This window comes from Sinocyclocheilus anshuiensis, unplaced genomic scaffold, assembly GCF_001515605.1.
Source record: "Sinocyclocheilus anshuiensis isolate Anshui unplaced genomic scaffold, SAMN03320099.WGS_v1.1 scaffold18, whole genome shotgun sequence".
Taxonomy (NCBI): Eukaryota; Metazoa; Chordata; class Actinopteri; order Cypriniformes; family Cyprinidae; genus Sinocyclocheilus; species Sinocyclocheilus anshuiensis.
Window position 1 is genome coordinate 410,701 of NW_015546047.1, and position 10,043 is coordinate 420,743.

At 36.3% G+C, this 10,043-nt stretch overlaps 1 protein-coding gene across 4 annotated transcripts in view; it reads right to left on the reverse strand.

Annotated features, from left to right (window-relative positions):
- Nucleotides 1-9,613: 9,613 nt before the first annotated feature.
- LOC107699013 (zinc finger protein 385B-like) overlaps nt 9,614-10,043 on the reverse strand; it is a 152,532-nt gene continuing 152,102 nt past the window's right edge. For 3 of the 4 annotated variants that reach the window (XM_016500164.1, XM_016500161.1, XM_016500160.1), the window contains one exon: nt 9,614-10,043. This exon is cut by the window's right edge and continues 654 nt beyond it. The gene's annotated coding sequence lies outside the window, so the exon portion shown is untranslated. The other variant, XM_016500163.1, reaches the window with a different exon arrangement.

Sequence of the window (10,043 nt, forward strand, 5' to 3'; positions counted from 1 at the left end):
CTATTGCCCTACACCAACCCTACCCCTAAACCTACCCCTCACAGGAAACTTTCTGCATTTTTAGATTTTCAAAAAAAACTCATTCTGAATTATTTATAAGCCTTTTGAATTACGGGGACACTGAAAATGTCCTCATAAATCACCTTCTCGTTGTAATACCTATGTCATACCCATGTTATTATACAAATGTGTGTCCTCATAAACCACATAAACATGCACACACACACACACACACACACACACACACACACATTGTGTTTCCATGTTTTATGGGGACATTCCATAGGCGTAATTGTTTTTATAGTGTACAAACTGTATGTGCTATTGCCCTACACCAACCCTACCCCTAAACCTACCCCTTACAGGAAACTTTGTGCATTTGTACTTTCTCAAAAAAACTCATTCTGTATGATTTATAAGCTTGTTTCCTCATGGGGACCTCAAAAATGTCCCCACAAGGTCAACATTTACTAGTATTACTATCCTTGTGGGGACATTTGGTCCCCATAACGTGATAAATACCAGGTACACACACACACACACAGCTTTGCTATCCTTGTGGGGACTCTCCATAGGTGTAATGTTTTTTTGTGTTTTTTTTTACTGTAGAAACCGTATTTTCTTTCACCCTACACCTAAACCTACCCCTTACAGAAAACATTCTGCATTTTTACATTCTCCAAAAAAAAAAAAAAAAACTCATTCTGTATGATTTATCAGCTTTGCTTACCCATGGGGACCTCAATTTAGAACTCACATAGAACTCAGTACTGGAAATTTTTTTTAAATAATTAATATATATAAACTGCTTGTTGAGCGTTTAGTGATTCTAACCGAAACGTCTTTGATTGACCATTGCGTTCAAGAAATCAACAGATTTCACATTGTAAACAGAAACCTTTGACGGTCTGTGAGAGCGCGACTAACACAACATCAACATGACATCAAAGTATCGCGAGAACAATTCAAAAGCATAAAGAGTCGTCTGCTCTTCAAACACTCTTGTGGTACTTTGATGTTATACGCCAAAAGGTCTGGACAGCGCCTATGCATCTTGAACAAGCCTATTTACAACTTGCATAATTGTGACGTCACTGAGACTGGTTGCGTGTATTTGACCGCTTGTCCGTGTTCCACTCGGAGTGCACACGCAGAAAGCATCTGTCAGTAGCACATTCAGTTCTCTTTCGTAGCTTATCGCACTTTTATTATTACTTTTTAACATCAAACACATCCTGTTTTTAATTTCTCATTCATCCATTTTTATTTATTAATAACTTCAAAAAGCCCCTCCCAGTGAAAGCTGCATTGACTATCATAGATAAATATGACACATTTAGCCTGTAGAACATAAAAGGTCTGTGTGGCAAAAGCTAAAGTAGCTACACTGTGAATCTATGCTTCGAAATGTCTCTTGGCACAGCAGAGCACCATTTCAAATTTCAATAAAAGAATAAGTTTCGGTCCAGTCACTTTTTATATATAGGCTACTTTAAAATTTTCACTGCTGTTCTAAAGAGATCTTTCTTTTCATCATTACCACAAACAAGCAACGTAGATATAAATCTTTGGGAATATGTCACGCCTGGACATATTTGACTTCAGTTGAGATAGCAAATGTTTCAGGTCAACCTACAAATTTCCGTCATGACTGAACAGTTCTATTTTAGAAATCACCTTTGTCTCAAAACTTTGAACAGGTTGTTTGGCCACTGGTGCATTTGATAAATACACTTTGTTGGCTTGAATTTCAATGATTTGGCGAGATAAAGTTGTTAGTCAAATAAAGCTGTTGGGCTGAATGGAATGGCGGTGGAAATGATATGCAGTCACCACAGTGAGACGGTTGCCGCTGGATTACACAATGAGCTTTACTGCGGTAATGAGCGAGCAGATGCAAAGATACGGCCAGCTCAGCGTATTGTTCTCATGGCAGTGCACACTATTTGTGCTGATATTACTGCATGTCACCCCTGCGGACAGTTTGACAAGAGCAGACTGGCAGGGCATCTGTGTTGCCCACACAGGGGTTTCTGCTGGAACTCACATCGCAAGGACAGTGTGTCCAGCCACTATTAGTGCTGTTCCTGTTTTCCTCAGGCATCAGCTAATTTGGATCTCGTCTTCTTTTGGATGCATGATGTGCTGGTACTTTTGTATCATTAATTTTTATTTTAAAAGGTCCTATCTATTTTTAAGGTCCTATCTTCAAAAAACTTTAGGAATACAGAGAATCTATCTATCTATCTATCTATCTATCTATCTATCTATCTATCTATCTATCGAAGTAGCCTATTGTAAGTTTCTCAGTAAAGTTTGAACTTGAAGCACTCATCCAAATAACAGCAGACTGAATGCAGTCAACAGAGGGCGCACTGGAGCCTCTGTCTGTTGCAGGATCCTGGCGACTCCAAATGGCCATAATTAATAGCAATTATGTGGCTCAGTCATCACCCCATCAACAGCACATTTTAGTGTATTTTCAGTCAGTTGTGAATTAACATGCTAACAGCAAAGAAAATTAATTCATTACATAACTGCGATGCGAGAATGCAATGTTCATACATGGATTTAAGCACATGGTACATGCTCTGGGTAGATGTTTTTTTTTTTGTAGCTATAAGAGACAGTATAAGAGGACGGAGACGGTCCATTAGTAAATTAATAGAGAGAGAAATCATAACACTAATTATGGCGGCTGTAGTAACGCATTCTATTTCAATCCCAGTTTTGATAGAAGTGGAAGCCCCGCCTTACATTTAAAGTGAAAAGTGACGTGACATGTGGCCAAGTATGGTGACCCATACTCGGAATTAGTGCTCTGCATTTATCCCATCCAACGTGCACACACACAGCAGTGAACACACACACACCGTGAACACACACCCGGAGCAGCGGGCAGCCATTTTTTTGCTGCGGCAGTTCGGGGTTCGGTGCCTTGCTCAAGGGCACCTCAGTCGTGGTATTGAAGGTGGGAGAGAGCGCTGTACATTCACTCCCCCCACCTACAATCCTTGCCGGTACAAGATTCAAACACGCAACCTTTGGGTTATGAGTCCGACTCTCTAACCATTAGGCCACGACTCCCCCCCCCTTAAATGTAAATGAGCCAAAGGTAAATGTACAGGTAAATGAGTCAAACGCACTTTTTGGGGGAAAATCCCGCCCAGTTAAAAGAACGAATCTCATTTTTATAGCTGTCTGCCTATTTGATGTTTTATAGTCTTGCCCTAATTAAGAAGCTAGATTGTCACTAAACTGGAGTGTAAAATCCCTACCATTGGTTGTTAACGAGATGATTGCCAAGAACTGACTCAGCTTAAAATTTATCTTTGTGTATGCAGACGACAAGTCATTTGTTTACAACACTGTTATCTATTAATGTAGAATGCAAACTAAAGCCTTTATGACTATAGACAAAGTTTCTGCAGTTTCCAGCAGTCTCACGAGATTCCAATTTATCTTACAAATCTAATTTACAAAAATAAATGGGAAATTCACAAACAAGTCTGAATGAAATCAATTCATCCTTGTAAATAGATGGCGTGTTGGGACTTTCAGAAGAAATGTAATGTAACTTTGTAGGTTGTCACTGGATTATAGGTCATTTTATGTAGAAAAACTAGTAGTGATCAGTCTTGCAAAGTAAAATGAATTACATTAAAGACTTAATGACAAGAAGCAAGCTGTTTTGAGAATCCAATGCAGTCATTTATTTTGCCACATGAGAGATGACTGTTGATTTATATCGGGAATGTATATTAACTCAGCATGTAGCTGTGGTAAAAGTTACGGAAATGGTCAATACTGGAATACTAGCTGGTTTGTAGCGCTGGAAAACCTGATTCACATGAGACCCTCAACAAAATACATTTCATAAGCACTGCTATCTTATAAGCTTTATTGCTGTGAAGCATATTTATGGTGTGATCTGAAGCAGAGCTGACTGATGTTTATTAGTAAAGAGCCCTTGTGAAAACATTAAAGTGTCTTACTGCAGTAAGTGACAGTGAGCTCGATTTACACTAACAGCCCTATAGTCAGTGTACTTTAGTTAGTTAACATTTTAGCACACAAAGATTTCTCGAGTGCTTGTCAGAGAAAAGCTGAATACAAGCAATTTCAAGTTGTGTATAGGCATAGCAGAGAGGAACTGTTAGTATGAAATGAGCTTATGAAATGAATTATTATAATAGTGGCATTATGTCACAAAGTGTGGACTCAGAGGAAGACCGTGAGGGTGTAGGGTGCCATTTGGGACAGGGCCACAGATGACTTTCCTGAGAAAAATCCTTCAGTACGCTCACATGCATCTCAACATGTGTTCACAATTGCTTTGATACCAACACAATATAATAATACTCAATATACAATCTAAAAATGATTGTGATTTTGACTGTAAAAGACAGTATACAATTACAGTAAAAACCTGTTCATTGGTCAATGGTATTGCCTTACTCTTTACAATTAAAAACTGTAATAGAGCTAATAATACATTTCAGAGTCATTTTACAGTAAAAGACTGTTAAATGTAGTTTTTGAAAGTAAAAAAGAACATCATCTGTTCTGTGTGACAGCTCACATTTGATGGATTTTTCACTGTTTCTTCTTCTTATTATAATTTTTTTTCAGTTATGTACATAAGGGTTGTTACATCCTACAGTTAAAATAATGTTTACTGCGTTGTGTAAGTGTTATGTTACCATGATGGCATTTTGTATTTTTGAGTATGACACTGTGAACGTTAATTGCATATTTTAGTATTTATCTCAAAATAGTTATGATGAACTTTGATCATGTGCCGCTCTTCTCTCTAGAAATGTGGCACATAGTCTTAGAGTTTGTACTTGACTAACTGGGGCCCAGGTCAGGAAGCAGACAGACTGGCTAAACCGACCGTTCGGGACACTTCATTTCCAGCGATATCGTTGACTTGATTGCAAATGATTGCAAAGATACTATTTAAACTGAACTGAGCTGGATGATGACATCACTGAATTCAATGATGAACTGCCTTTAACTGAAAAATGAGTGTTTACTATTGTCATTTTGCATTATTGACACACTATTTTCCTAATTAATGCTGTTCAGTTGCTTTGACACAATCTGTATTGTTAAAAGCGCTATATAAATAAAGGTGACGTGTCTTTCTGATTAATGAAATATACTGTTTAACTGTAAATTTTACAGTTACAGGTTACTTTTGACCTTTTTTTACAGTACGTTTGCAATTAAATGGTAAAGATTTCAAATATTTTGAACCCAAATATTTCCCATAAGATTCTCTAAAGAACAAATAATTCATCCGAAGTAATTTTATAGCTTTGTATGCTTCCTATATGTCAGTAATTGACTCATTTTTGCATCTTAAAGGATTTTAAAAGAAATATTTGATACAAAAATGATATTTAAATGCAATAAATTACCTCCTGATCTAAGAACGATCAACCACTGAGTAATAACATTTTCCAAATATGTCAAAGAGGACCACAGGAGATGGCGAGTAATTCTTCCCTCGCCGGATCCTGTCGAAGACCAATGATTTCAGTTCTTATTGAAATGCTGAGCAAACAGTGAGGATTAGCTGCCCTTTCATTTGAGCTGAGTGACAAAACTGCACTTGTTCGCAGATTCGCTCTCCAAGGCTCAATGTTGTTTCCATGTTAAGATCTCTACAGCTGATTTATACTCGAGTCTCAGTCCAGTTCAAACACAAGAGACCAAAGCATGAGCTGACACACACTAGCTGCTCAGATAGACCCCCACTGTCACTCAAAAGGATTTACAATCAGCCAGCATTAGTGGTCACGTATTATATTACATTAGTTCACTGCCAGCAGTTAATGTATTTTCGGATAAGGCTGGAGTGACCGGGCCGCTGTAGCCAGCGATATCCTCTGACAATAATTCCTGTTCTTTTTTTTTTTTTTACACTGCATTACAGAATCTATACATAGACTCAAGAGCGGTGTGTGTAGCTATATGCAGGCATCGAACACAATCTATCCTACACTTTCATAATCTGGTTTACCAAAATGACACTATTTTGTTACAGCTCAACCTGGACCCAACGACTTTGATGCAAAACGTTCTCTGAGTACTTTAAATATTAGAAAATGGCACGAATAATTGGGGCACTTCAAATGATTTGGCTGCTGCATCAAAAGCGCTGTATGAGTCAATGGAGAACATCATCTGTTTAACATGTCGTTATCTAACAAGCAAATATGTTTTTGGATGTAGGCCTGTACTGTAGATGAATGCTTTTATGGATGAAACGTCTGGAAAATCTTCAATCCTTTCAGCAAACCCTCTTTTGCATCAGCAGCCACACTACCTTTCTGCCTGTCGGATAGAAAAATATGAAAAACATACAAAAAAAGACAAAAAAGCTATTGTAGAATTGATGAGACGGGCGCCTACCAATCATCCGCTCCACACAGAGCCCATTCTTCTCAAAATGACTCTCCTTTGCTGTTGGGATTCATTTGTGCACTTTCTTGGGGCATCGAAGTTACACAATCCACATGCATTACTGACAAAGTCAACTGCAATGACAGAAAGGAATTTTTGATTACAATATTTACACTCTAGAATTGATTTTCAGGGCTTTTATGTGGGAATATTTGTTTTCAGCCTGTGTTTGTGTCAAATACTTAAACTGAATCACTTAACTGAAGAAAAAAAATTGCTGATCAACATGATCAAAACCTTGCAGAAAAGCTCTTGAAGAATCTTTCGTCTGATTGACAGTTTATACTTTATGTTTTTAATGAGGATAACTATAAATAGGATAAGGATAAAGTATATTTTTAATAATATCTCAAGATGAACACTGGGCTGATGTAACTGGTTTACTTCACTATCCTTACATTTTTCATTTTAAAATCTTGTTGAAATGTATCAAATATGATGCTTTTGAGGAAGGTTTAGTTGTACATCACTCAATCATCATTTTATTGTATTGCATTATGTATCCAAAATAAAAACTACAGAGCTTTGATCATAAAACTAAACATTTAAATAGCATCTTACTAAAACATTATTGGGAGATATAAAACGGATATTTATATGTATTTTATGTAAGTAGTCTGCTATAAAATCTAATTTAAAAGCTATCAGAATATAATCTTTTCGGCCATAAAAACATCAGCAACTGTACCAAATTGCAAATTTTTTTTTTTTTTTAGTTTGGGCCTCTGAATAAAACTGAGGTGTTTTTTGCTCCTCGAATGTATATCATACTATATAAGCCATAAAAAGCCTGATGTATCAAATGCGACACTCAACAAAAATGTAAAATTATTTTTTTCCCTTGTAATATTTTAGTTCGATAAACTCTTCCATTAAAAAAATCCTGACTATTATTTCTTAAGTCAGGCTTTACGGGTCCAAGCAGCAGTAAATAATTCACAATGAATTCGATTTCATACACTACTTAAAATTAGCTTGTCTCTATTAGACTATACAGATCTTTACTGGTAGATTTTTATGTATGTAAGTACTATTCAAGTTCTGGCTCTTCAGAGCTAATTTTAGTTTTAGGAACTTCACAGCTCCATATTCAACAATACTCACCTCTGTGACGGTGAATCTGACAGCTACAGGTGACTACAGTGCTGAAGCATCAAAATCATAACAGATATGCCTACAACAGAATATAATCAAACATGCAGAATGTTAATAAAACAGAGAAATTTATTTTGAAATGATTTTTTCCCCACTTTCTATGACATTTATGCCCTGAGCACTAGTTAAAGGGTTAGTTCACCCAAAAAAATGAAAATTCTGTCATTAATTACTAACCCTTGTGTTGTTCCAAACACGTTCAAGGTCCAGAAAAGTACCAAGATGATCAACAAAGTAGTCCGTGTGACATCAGTGGTTCAACTGTAAAGTTACGAAGCTACGAGAATATTTTTTTGCGCAAAGAAAACAAAAATAACAACTTTATTCCACATTTTCGTCTCTACTGCGTCACTTTGGACGCGCGTTCACGACAGTACCATGACACGAGCGTGTGGCGGCGCTATAAAGTCGTTATTTTTGTTTTCTTTGTGCAAAAAAAGTACTCGTAGCTTCGTAACTTTACAGTTGAACCACTGAGGTCACACGGACTACTTTGTCGATCATCTTGGTACTTTTCTGGACCTTGAATGTGGTAGTTACCTTGCTGTCTATGGGAGGGTTAGAGAGCCCTCAGATTTCATCAAAAATATCTTAAATTGTGTTCTGAAGATGAACGAAGGTCTTACGGGTTTGGAACAACATGAGGGTGAGCAATTAATGACAGAATTTTTGGGTGAACTAACCCTTTAATTTCTTCCCCTGGTCAACTGAGACTGGTTTTCTTTTAGCAATGCTGGAATGTAACCACCGACTTACCATTCTAAAAGTACTGTACATGGAATGTAGCAGCATCATTTTATTAATGCCGAGGGTGACATTGGTTCAGGTCAACCACCGTCCAGTGTTTGAAGGGAGTGTGTCAGAAAGGATTGTGCGTCTCTAAGCTGCTCTCACTGAGAGCTGGACATCTGTCAGCCAGTATTACTATCACAATCCTAATGAAAAGCAGAGGTGAAGGACAGTCCCATTATATCAGCAATCACCGGCCAGATGCCGATCTGTGTCTTATTGCAGTTGTCATTGCATACATAATCGCAGACAAATTATCATGACAAATGAAGTCACAATATGGGAGAAATAGTGAGGTGGTGAATCAAAATGTCAAACAAATAAATAGTGATGACACATTGTGCTTGGCATTTACAACACAGATATTATCACAATATATACAGTATGTACACTGGGGTGCAAAAGTCTGAAACCACTTTGATAACTGTAGGCAAAACATAATAATAATACTACATTGAAATTCAAATAATAATGTTTTGATATAAAATGGAAAATAAATATTTAAGATACACTAATACTAGGTTGCTAATCAAGTAATTAAATTTGTGACATATATCACTGGAGCAAATACTAAGACTTTATGAAGTCCATGGACAATTTTTGCACTCAAATTGTTGTTAAAATAATTTGTAATGAAAAAAAAAGTTTAAAATTATTAATAAAAAGTGAAACATTTTCACAAGTGGTCGCAGACTTTTGAAGCCCACGTTGACTGATCACATCCTTGACAAATAAAAAATACATAAATAATTGAATATAATTGCATATATATATTTTTAAATCAAGAATGTGGTGAATCAAGTTGACTACATCATTTCCATTAATCGTATTGTGCAAACAGAGAACTGAGATATGATCTAGTTATTTATATTAGCAAACAAGATTCGAATCAAGGAGATCAATGCACATGAACAGACTTAGGACTATGGGGGGAAAACACATTCAATTTAATAATCAAATTACACAACACTGGTTTTAATAAAAATTCATCAAACAAATCTCCTGCACAAATAAATGAACTCAAAGAAAACATTACAGCAGAAACAATAATTAAAAAAAGCATCTGAAAATAAATATGAAGATGATTTATCAATTCACTAAACACTTAATAATGACCAATAACGATTCGTGAAAAGTAATATACAGTATAAATTCATAAAGAAATCATTTAAATATATTATTTTATTGAAAACGTAGTATCTTTATGTACAGACTCTCATACATACATACATTTATACTATGGACGATGAAATTCCGCAGCCAAATAAAGAATTCTCAGTGAGTGGAAATTGTTCTCTCTTGATCTCGAAAAATAATGTACCAAATATCGTACCTAGTTCTCGCACTGCCTCCTTCAGCTCATAAAATACAACTAGTATTGCAACCTTTTAGGTAAACATTAAATACACTATGGAGAATATCAATATTGAATGATCTGATTCTGTACATTATTGCATCATCAGAGAGCTGCAGATGAGTACAGTCTCGTGACAAATAAGGATATCACAGAGAGATGAAAGGCCCACGGTTTTCCTAATACACAAAATATGCGTCTGATTTTTATGCTGAAAAGAGGAACCCGAACACATGTAGAGAAGAGAAATGCTGTGTTTCCTGTTAAAAGG